Here is a 10,479-nt window from a genome sequence, read left to right as displayed (position 1 = left end):
TCCTGTGACACAAATGGTGCCCCCTGACCTCCACACGCGCGTCCTGTGACACAAATGGTGCCCCCTGACCTCCACACACGTGTCCTGTGACACAAATGCTTTCCTCCCATCATGCATACAATAAATACCAGACCAGGTGGAAGCTGCCAGGTCCCGCCGCTCTGCCCCGGGGACATGTGAGCAACAGCACAAGCTTGCTTCTGCTCTGACCTCGCAAGAGGGCTAGCGTGCTTCTTCTCCACCCTCCCCACTCCGCTCATCAGTCCAATACATAGCACCTCAGACCACACCCTAAGGGCCAGTACCCCAGAAGCTATGGCTAAACGAATCCCTACAACGTGCATACGCACACAATAATAAAAATAATAATGTTTTTAAAAATTAATAAAAGCAAAACTTTTTTTTAAATATTTATTTATTATGTATACAATATTTTGTCTGTATGTAGGCCAGAAGAAGGCACCAGGCCTCATTACAGATGGTTGTGAGCCACCATGTGGTTGCCGGGAATTGAACTCAGGACCTTTGGAAGAGCAGGCAGTGCTCTTAACCACTGAGCCATCTCTCCAGCCCCTAAACGCAAAACTTGATCAGCTCAGTATAACATGCCACAAACTCCTCTTCAACCTCCTTTTGCCACTGTGATCGACACTCTGTGGTACCCCAGTGTGAAAATGCATCCTGTACAGCTGTTCAGGAGACTATTTCAATAAACACACCTCATGTTGTTAAACAAAGATGGCTGATTATTTCTGTATGTAAATTTGTCCTTCGAAGTTAATTGATGGGTATTATGTTGCATGTAGTACCTAAGTATGTCGTTGAGGTATACAACAGTAATTTAGTAAATTTTAGGCATCACCTGGAATACCAACTTTATTTCCAGAAGCTGATTGAAGGCAAAAAAAAAAATAATAGATGCTGATATACAGAATATAGTATTTCTCATTCATTATGGCTGTTACTAATTAATAAACTCTTGACAGATGTTTGTGTTTTGTACACTTACTTCCTTTCAGAACATGTAATTTAGGCTGTCTGCAGCCACTTCAAAATCAAAAGAGTCCAGGAAAAAAAATATGATAAACACACCAGGTTGGGTTTGATGGTGTTCAGCTGGATATGACCCACACTCTAATTATAACCTGAATAAATCTGAGGCTTCACATGACCAGGTTCCTTATAGTCACCCACTCCAGTGCCAGAGGCCTTAAAGAACATCTCTTTAATCCAGGCTTTCCCAAAAAAAACCCTAAGTAAGAGTCCTAGGCTTATAGCATGTAAATACTTCTCCAAAGTTCAGTGAAGATCCCCGTTCCTCCCCAACACACATGGCTCATCCCTGTGGCTCATCCCTGTTCCCCCCCAACACACATGGCTCTTCCCCGTTCCTCCCCACTGTTCCCCCCCAACACACATGGCTCTTCCCCGTTCCTCCCCAACACACATGGCTCATCCCTGTGGCTCATCCCTGTTCCCCCCCAACACACATGGCTCTTCCCCGTTCCTCCCCAACACACATGGCTCATCCCTGTGGCTCATCCCTGTTCCCCCCCCAACACACATGGCTCTTCCCTGTTCCTCCCTAACACACATGGCTCATCCCCATTCCTCCCCAGCACACAGGGCTGGTCCTAAGTCTGGTTCTATTTCTCCCAGCTACCTGGCTACTCACCAGCAGTGATGCTTTTCTTGTTTATGATGGAGATGTTGTAAATCATGTACCCTTTTCTTCCTGGTTTCTAGTCAAATGCAGATAGTTCCAAATCTGGGAACAAAACTGCTCTGATACCTGCAGGCTCAGGTCAGCCTTGTGGAGCTCTGATCCTACTTCCTGGCTGGCTGTGACTTTCTAGAAAGATCTAAACTTAACCTCATTTACCCTAGTCCCCAAATACCCTTTCTTTTCTGTGTGCAGAACACCCCAGAAATGAAGCTCTTTGCTTGACTGGTTGTCTCTCTTGCTAATTTACCTATCAAGAGTGTCAGCATCCACTGTTTTTGCATTGCACTTGTTAAGGCCTTTGAATGTTGCATCAGATCTCATCCTTGTAAAAACGTCCCTATGTTAAAATGAGAAAACTGAGACCCGAAAGAATGAACTAACTCACCGCACCTAGTAAGTAGTGGGTCTGTTTGAATCCAGGCATTCTGATTTCAAAATCCTTCAGTTGTGAAATGATGGGAGCTTGTTTACCAGTTGTGCCTTACTCTGCATTCTCGTTGTTGTTGTGGAGAGGGACAGGGGAGCCCAAGAAGGAGGGTTGTTCAAACAACGAGGTGTTCTCCTGGGCCCACGTTCAGCGCGAGAGAAGCACAAATTCTAAAAGCTACCCATCCGCATGGCAAGGGCGCCCTATCGTTCTCGATCTTGCCCAGCGTCCTTGGCACACGTGTGAAGGGTTTGTGTCCCTGTGCCAGTTTCTTCCCCAGTCTCCTTGAAAGGAACGGAGTGGTCTGAAGTGCCCGCCACAAAAGCCTGAGGATCTGAGTTTGATCCCGGAACCCAAATTAAAAGCTTAGTGTGGAGTGTCTGTAATCCTAGGAGACAGGTGGAATCCAAGCGCAGCTAGGAGGAGGGTTTCTGAGGCTTGCTGGCCAACCCGGCTAGCAGGATCTGTGAGCGCTGGCCAGCGGGGGCAGTGGAGAGGACAGCTGACGCAATGCCCACTGTACACGCACTCACAACACACACTGAGCAGCACATGAATCCAGGCATCAAGGTTCTTAACACCTTCTTGGCTACTTGAGGAATTCTGTGTTTATGGGGGCTCTCCACTTAACCTCATCCCTGATGGTAGCAGGGCTTTTTTTAGTGACTAAGGATGGTTTTTATTCCTGAAATATTCTGTATTGCATAATTATCATCTTGAAAACACTCATATTTACATTACTCACTTTTATAATAGGGACTTTCTAAATGTTATTTTACCATTCAGGTTTTTTTAAATTTTCTTTTGTTGAAAATAGTTTTTTTCTCATTTATGTATCCTGATTATAGTTGTCCCTCTGCTCCTCCCAGCCTCCCTTCCCATCCAGACCCACCCTCTTTCTGTCCCTCATCAGCAAACAAACAGGCTTCCAAGGGATAAATAAAATAAAATATAGTGTGATATAATAGGAGCAAAAATCAACGCATCAGAATAGGACAAAGCAAACAAGCAGAAAGAAAAGAGCCCAAGAGCAGCACAAGAAAAAGAGACCAACTTGTCTGCACACTCAGGAATCCTGTAAAAACACTCAACAGGAAGCCATGATATATATGCAAAGGATTTGTAAGGTAATTTCTAATATAATAAAAATCTAAAAATAAGGTAACCTTTTTAAAAAATAAAGAAAGGAAAGAAAAACTCAATATGACACTGTAAGACAACAAACCAGCAACGTTGCCATTGAGATCATTTTCTGTTAACCGTCCAGTGCTGGGCATGCAGCCTGCCCTTAAGAGCGGTTTGCTTCCCTAGTCAGACTCCCTTGGAGGAAACTAGAGTTTCATTTGCTAGTGGCTGCCATTGGAGATAGTGTCTGGGTTAGGGGTGGGGGTGTGTGTTTCCTTTCCTTGCAGCTCTACAGACTCGTGCAGCCAGGGCTTCTCCATGTCCCTAGTCAGTCTTTTTAGGAACAAAGGTATTTGCCATTTCCTTTCTGTGCCTTGATTAACAATAAAGATGAATGAATGGCTTGGTTATTTGTAATCCAGTTCTGTTATGTTGAACAAAAGCCAACCTGGTTTATGGCATCGGACTGTGCGGTACGCCAAAGAGTGACCGTGCTAGGTAGGGCTCTGGTTTTGAGGGCATGTAGCCCAAGTCTTGATAATTTCAACTTTCATTACATTGCAAAAACACGAACAATGCACCATCGAGAGAACTTTGTTGACCTTTTAACTTCCCTTTAACTGTTCCAAGGGCTCACAGATACGGTGCGAGTGGGTTTTTTTGCGTGAGTACTAAGGGGAAGCCTTTGTGTGATGTAATAGTTCAAAAATCCCCTCAGCATTTCTGAGAGAAGCGGTTGCTCTATGGTCTGTATGGACAAGCCGACTTACTCTGTGAAGCCTTGACTGCCAAGTGCTACACAGTGCTCAGCTTCTTACTCAGCCCCCGGCAGAGGGCATGGGCTCTGGGCTCCTTTCTCCCGGAGACTGAACAACAAGGGGACAGCTCACGTATGCACTGGAAATGATACTGGATGTCGTCAGACACTTTGGTACCCAATCCAGTTCCATCGCTTCTTTACCAGCCTGGGGAAGTCCCTTTAATTCTTGGAAGGTTGCTCTCTCTGTTTGTAACGTGGGGATGAATAGAAAGGATTTGATTGTGTGAAAACAAAAATACCCTTAGCAGGCATGCTACATTTCTTCTTTGTGGTCCTAGCCAGAGTTTCTGGCCCGTGGACAGTCACTGAAAGGCATTTAAATTGTCTCTAGCCCTCTGTCCCTCTCCCCTTCACCATCACTCCAGTCTCTGCAAAATTAAGTATGGAATTTAAATGTTAGCTGTCATTCAGATGAGCACGGTAAATGTAAAATGCAAAAAAAAAAAAAATAACAACAACAAAAAAAAACCCCTGCACAACCAACACTTCCACCCCCCCCCCCCCAGGGTTTCTCTGTAGCTTTGGGGCCTGTCCTGGAACTAGCTCTTGTAGACCAGGCTGGCCTCGAACTCACAGAGATCCCTGCCTCTGCCTCCCGAGTGCTGGGATTAAAGGCGTGCACCACCACTGCCCGGTCGAACACGTGCATTTTATGGCCAGAATTTCTTCCGGTCCACCCGTAGCCATACTAATGCTTAAATAAATGACAGACGTCCCTCTTTCGGAAAACAGACTTTACAGCTGTACTTTCTTAGCTGTCCGACAGGCAGCTCCAACTTCTAGCCTTTCGCAGGTCTCGCGTTATTTTCTCAGCCGTATTCCCTGACTCCTAAGGATGTGTTGTGCTGACGTTCCCATGAACCTGTCTTGTTCCAGGGCAGATGCCTTAGCTGGTACTAGTAGTGAGGTGGAGACACCGTGGGCAGCCTCCCTCCTGCAGACAGATCTGCAGATTTTCCTAGTGCCTGCGGGTCTCAGAGCCTAAAGTTTGCAGAGATTTTCCCGAGGATGTTCTTGGCTGTGTCCCAGCTTTGGGTTCCTGGCTGCCTCTCTGCCTCCTGCTTACCCACATTGTTGGTGAGAGGTACAGTCCCCTTCCATACAGGAAGCGGGGAGCGAGTGGAGGCTTTGCAGTCTGCTCTTTTAGGTTCATTGCTAGAGCCTGGTGTAGCGGTTCTCCTGGGATCCCAACACCGGGGAAGCTGTGGTAGGAGGGTTACAAATTTGAGGCCAGTCTGGGCTTCATAGCCAGACTGTTTCATCCCTTTCCCCTCAGAGGGAACCGCTCCTGATGCCTGTGCAGTGTCACCCGTTTGCTCTGCCGTTACTGTTACTAACACGAAGCTATCCTTTCATTTCCATAAACAGTGACCTCACCATTCCCCGGACTCCGCTGGCCGTGCTCTGACTTTCACCCAGAAAGGTTTGCTATCTAGACAGGAGTACGGGGAGAACTTCTAAACCATTAAAATTGAAAGCACATATTCACAGTCAAGGTCAGAGGATATTATAATAATGACAAGCACGGCCAGTCAGCAGAAATTAAGAAAGGGAGAAAAAATTAAAAAGGAAATTTAATAGTGCATATACTAAAGTATCAGAGTAAGAGAAACAAATGTGGGTAGATTAGGTTCTTCCAATAAAACCACCGGTTCTCAGATACATTAGAAAGGTAATCTAGGTACATAGCTCAGCAGGAGAGCACTTGTCTACCATGAATGAACCTGTGTTCAGCTCCTAGCACTGGAAAGACAGAAGCTGGCCACTTGTCATGCTAAAGGACATTTAAACTTGTTCCTTCCATCCAGAGGCATCCTTGTATCTATTGGTCATCTTCTTTCTCCCTCTCCCTCTTTGACAGACGTTGGTACCAAGGACTGGGGTATTGCTGTGATAGGCCTGACTACATTTTCTTTGGGAGGAATTTGAAGTTTGGTACTTTGAGTTAGGAAAGCAGTGGAATGCTTTAAGCCCTGTTTAATGGGGCATACTAGTAGGAACATGGAAGACAGTGGTGCTGAGGGTGGTTTGAACTGTGGGTGCCTGGCTCAAGAGGTTTCAGAGGCGGTTGAGTATATTGCCTGGAGATCATTCTTGTGATATTTTAGTAAAAAGACTGTGACTGCTTTTTGCCCCTGTTGGAAGAGACTGTCTGAGGCTAAAGTGAAGAGATTTGAATTAATTCCATTGGCAGAGGAAATCTCAAAGGAGCCTAGTATAGACATTGTTGTGTGGGTATTAGTGTTAACTCTAATTAAGGTTTATAATGAAAAGGAGCAAGCCGGGCGATGGTGGCGCACGCCTTTAATCCAAGCACTCAGGCCTGTAGATCTCTGAGTTCAAGGCCATCCTGGTCCTTAGAGCAAGTTCCAGGACAGCCAACGTTAGGCAATGAAGAAAACCATTGAAATCAGAAAGTTAGTGAAGATGAAATTGAACAAGGAACTGTATTAAAGCCCCAGCAAACAGCAGAACTTGGCAGCTTTAGCCTTTTGGTTCTGACTTTAGAGTCAAGGATTCAAGAAAGGGTTATAGAATTTGCCTCTTAGACTGAAGAAAGCTTCTGAGGATAGGCATGTGTCAGGGGTGTCCCTGCATGGAGGCCCAGAGAGGCCATTGCGTGAAGCTGTTTAAGGTGAAGCTTGGGTTGCCTTGGAGACCCCAAGATGTTGGAGAATGCAGAACTGTGGGTATCTCCTGAGGAAACTGCTAACGGGGAGCGGAGCCAAGAGAAAGAAGTGCCCTGAAGTCAACAAAGCTGAGTTGGAGACCTGAAGAGCATTTTATTTCAGACATGGAGATGCAGAGTTTGGCGTCTGTCCAGCTGGTTTTTGATCTTGCTTTGTTCCAATATTTCCTCACTATGCTCCCTTTCCTCCATTTTGGAATGGTCATGTATATCCTGTGCTATTATATTTTGGAAGTATGTAATCTGTTATTTTTTTATTTTGATTTCAATTAAGAGAGTGTATGAATCTCAGAAGAGGCTTTAAACTTTGGACTTTTAAACATTGTTGAGACTGTGATAGACTATGGGGACTTTTGAAATTGGACTAAATACATTTTGCATTATGTTATGGCTACAAGCCTATGGTGGACAGGAAGTAGAATGTGGTCTTTTTAATAGGTATGGCCCCCACAGACTCGTGTTTGAATGCTTGGCCTATAGGGGTGACACTGTTGCAAGGTGTGGCCTTGCTGGAGGAGGTGTGGCCTTGCTGGAGGAGGTGTGGCCTTGCTGGAGGAGGTGTAGCCTTGCTGGAGGAGGTGTGGCCTTGCTGGAGGAGGTGTGGCCTTGCTGGAGGAGGTGTGGCCTTGCTGGAGGAGGCGTGGCCTTGCTGGAGGAGGTGTGGCCTTGCTGGAGGAGGCGTGGCCTTGCTGGAGGAGGTGTGGCCTTGCTGAAGGAGGCGCGGCCTTGCCGGAGGAGGTGTGGCCTTGCTGGAGGAGGTGTGGCCTTGCTGGAGGAAGGGTGTCACCTATCTGAGACCTCAGTACACAGTACACAATTCTTTCCCTACTGCCTGTGGATCAAGAAGTAGAACCCTCTTAGCTCCTTCTCCAGCACTGTCTGCCTGCATGCCACTTGCCCTGATGATGAGGGACTAACTTTCTGAAACTGCCAGCCAGCCCCAATTAAATATTTTCCTTTATAAGAGTTGCTGTGGTCGTGGTGTGTCTTCCCTCCCTAAACACTCTTCCACCACCCTTCCCAGCCTTTGTGAGCACTGTTCTGTCTCTACCTCAAGGTCAACTCTTTTGCCTGTGGGAACGTGTGGTACTCACCCCTCCCTCTGGTGCCTGCCTTATTTTAGCTAACATTATATTCTCTGTGTACATTGCGGCAAATGCTGAGACTTCCTCCTTTTCTGTGGCTGAACAGTGGTGTATTCATTGCATTCACACTGCCTTCTAAGGGTGGACAGTCTGGTTGACCCTGTGTGCTGAACTGAGATGAACGGGGGAGCATAGGTATCTCCTCAACATACAGTAGTGCGGATGCTGGCTCTCCCTGGAGTCTTATTTTTAGTTTTTGTAGGAAGCTCAAAGTGTTTTGCATAACGGTTGCACTAATTTACGTGACCACTAATAGTTTATGAAAGTTCCCTTTCTTTGCACCCTCAGCCAGCATCTGTTGCTTTTTTGTTTGTTTGTGAGATAGTAGTCTTTCTAACTGGAGTTAGAGGGTATCACATTGTGGTTATAGTGTCCAGGTTCTGCCCTCGATGAAAAGGTTGACATTTTGTCTGTGACCCTTTGTGAAATATGGCAGTAGCGAGGGGTTTGGTTAATCCTCACTCCGTAAAGAAAAAAGCATGATGTTCCCAAAACAGAAGGAGAGGTTCTGGCCATGGAGAAAGGAACAGTGGGCTCTGCCACTCTGCCCTTGCCTGCCACCCTGAGTGGGGAAGCAGAAGCAAGGGCCTTTACCCCCACCCCCGTCAGCCTACCGTGGGGCATGTGCTCCTCATCTTCCAGGTTGGATTTCTCCAACCCCGTGGCAGCACCACCAGCTCCTCAGGCATGGAGTGAAGAAGCAGTCACTAAAGTCAGAAAGCAAACCCTGGGAAGAATTTAATTCTCCCACTTCTGTGTTCAGACTCAGTTTGACTTTGTGGCTTGAGGTAAAGTTGGACTGTATCTAGTAGTAGTTAAAAACTCTGCGCTAAAAACTCTGTAGACACTGTATACCTAACTACTTTAATCAAAATATATGTTCAGTTTTGGGAAAATAAGAGAAGATAGTTGGCCGGGCGATGGTGGGAAATAGTTTCAACGCTTGACACTTGTCTATAGTTACCTTGCTGGAATCCAGAAACAAAAATCTCTTTTATAGCATTTTTGAAAAGAGAATTGTGCTGGGGTGGCCAAAAAGAAACCGTTTTTGGTTTTTCAAGTGTCAAGTTGAACCAGTTGGAGGCTATTCCCGCTGCCCTGGGACATAGTTTTACTTCCACACACCACTTCCTACATCCACAAGTTCCTGTGTGTCCGGACCCTCCTGAGATTATCCGAGGAAGGAGGATAGCCAGACGGGAAAATCAGAAATGGCTCTGTAAGCCTTCTCCCCCGTCTAGGGCAGAGAGGGACATCGCCAAGTCACCCCCTCTTCTTTCCTGCCTGGCCAGCATCAGAGTTACTTAGTCCATGGAGCCCGAGAGCACAGTAGCTTTGTTTTCTAACCCAAGAATTGGGGTTCAGTGCCTGACAACACTACTTAATGGGCTGAGTGGACTTGAGGCTCCCAGAAGTTCAGGCCAGGTGGCTGTGGTGGCAGCAGCACCCAGAGGTGAGAGCCAAGCCCTGGTTCTGTTCTGCTGGTGCTAGTGCCTCCCCTAGAGGACACCTTGGGAACAGCACGACCAGAGCCCTTCCTTAGACAGTGCCAGGATGGACATCACTATCAGGAGCCCAGCTGCTGGACAATGTCCAGACTCCAGGCTTTCCTATGGGTCTGTTCTTTCTCAGTTACAGAACCCCGACTGTAGACCAGAGAGCCTGGGGCCGTGGACTCTCTTCCTGCTTCCCTGTCTGTTATCATGGAGTCCACCCCCAGCCTTAGCTCCTCTCTCCACCTGTACGTCCTGTACGGTGAACACCCAAAAGAAGCCAGGGAATTACTCCTATAGACGGCCCTTTCTATAGGTACAGGGCCACGCTGTGTGAACCGGCAGCTGGCCGATCGTATCACATGCCTCTGAGCAGTTAGAGAGGCTAGCAGAAGAAGGTACAGTGAGGAAGTACAATGTCACATGCAGCCTCACAGGAAGCTGGCCAGAAGATAGCTGAGGACAACAGCACTCAGTCGTCTCTCTTCCCCCCAGCGGATTAAAGCAACACAGGTTAGTGCCTTTTTCTCTCTAACAGACCGTCCGCGATGGCTCTGACTCTGTCTCTAGTGAAAAGAAACTGCCCTGGCTTTGAATGTGAGAGTCTGTGCAAAGCTGGTAACCACACGTTGTTAGAGGAACAAACATTGAGCCACTGTGGCGAGAATGAAATTCTCGGAATCGCTGGCTTCCTTGTTTAGAACTTCTGTGCCTTTAAAAAGAACAAACTTCAGATGTTGGTGAAATACGTTATTTCATGGAATGCAGCTAAAGCCTCTTCTCTTTCTTACTTATTAGCCCAAATCTGAAACAGGACCGATCAACTTGTGTTTGCAGACATGTGGGGTGTTAGAGAAGACAGAAATGCCGTGGGTAAAAAATGTGTTTCAAGGTTGTGTGCAAAAGCGTCTTGTTTTGTTTCATCTCATAAAACCTAGCTTTTGGCTTGCGTCTCATGACAGAATAACTCTTCTGGCCCATACATTTTTTTTCCTGAGCACTCTCCTCTCTCTCTCTCTCTCTCTCTCTCTCTCTCTCTCTCTCTCTCTCTCTC

General features: G+C 46.7%; 1 protein-coding gene across 2 annotated transcripts in view; it reads left to right on the top strand.

Moving 5' to 3' along the window:
- The window catches only part of Wipf1 (WAS/WASL interacting protein family member 1), a 104,481-nt gene that overhangs the window by 29,975 nt on the left and 64,027 nt on the right, over positions 1-10,479 (top strand). Inside the window, exon 1 of one of the 2 annotated variants that reach the window (XM_026778711.1) lies at positions 9,919-9,938. The exons of the other annotated variant lie outside the window; for it this stretch is intronic. The gene's annotated coding sequence lies outside the window, so the exon portion shown is untranslated. Of the gene's footprint in view, positions 1-9,918; positions 9,939-10,479 lie in introns of those variants that run through there. 2 annotated transcript variants of the gene reach the window in all.

Source organism: Microtus ochrogaster, chromosome 4, assembly GCF_000317375.1.
Source record: "Microtus ochrogaster isolate Prairie Vole_2 chromosome 4, MicOch1.0, whole genome shotgun sequence".
NCBI classification, from domain to species: domain Eukaryota; kingdom Metazoa; phylum Chordata; class Mammalia; order Rodentia; family Cricetidae; genus Microtus; species Microtus ochrogaster.
This window is presented reverse-complemented; position numbering and strand designations above follow the sequence as displayed.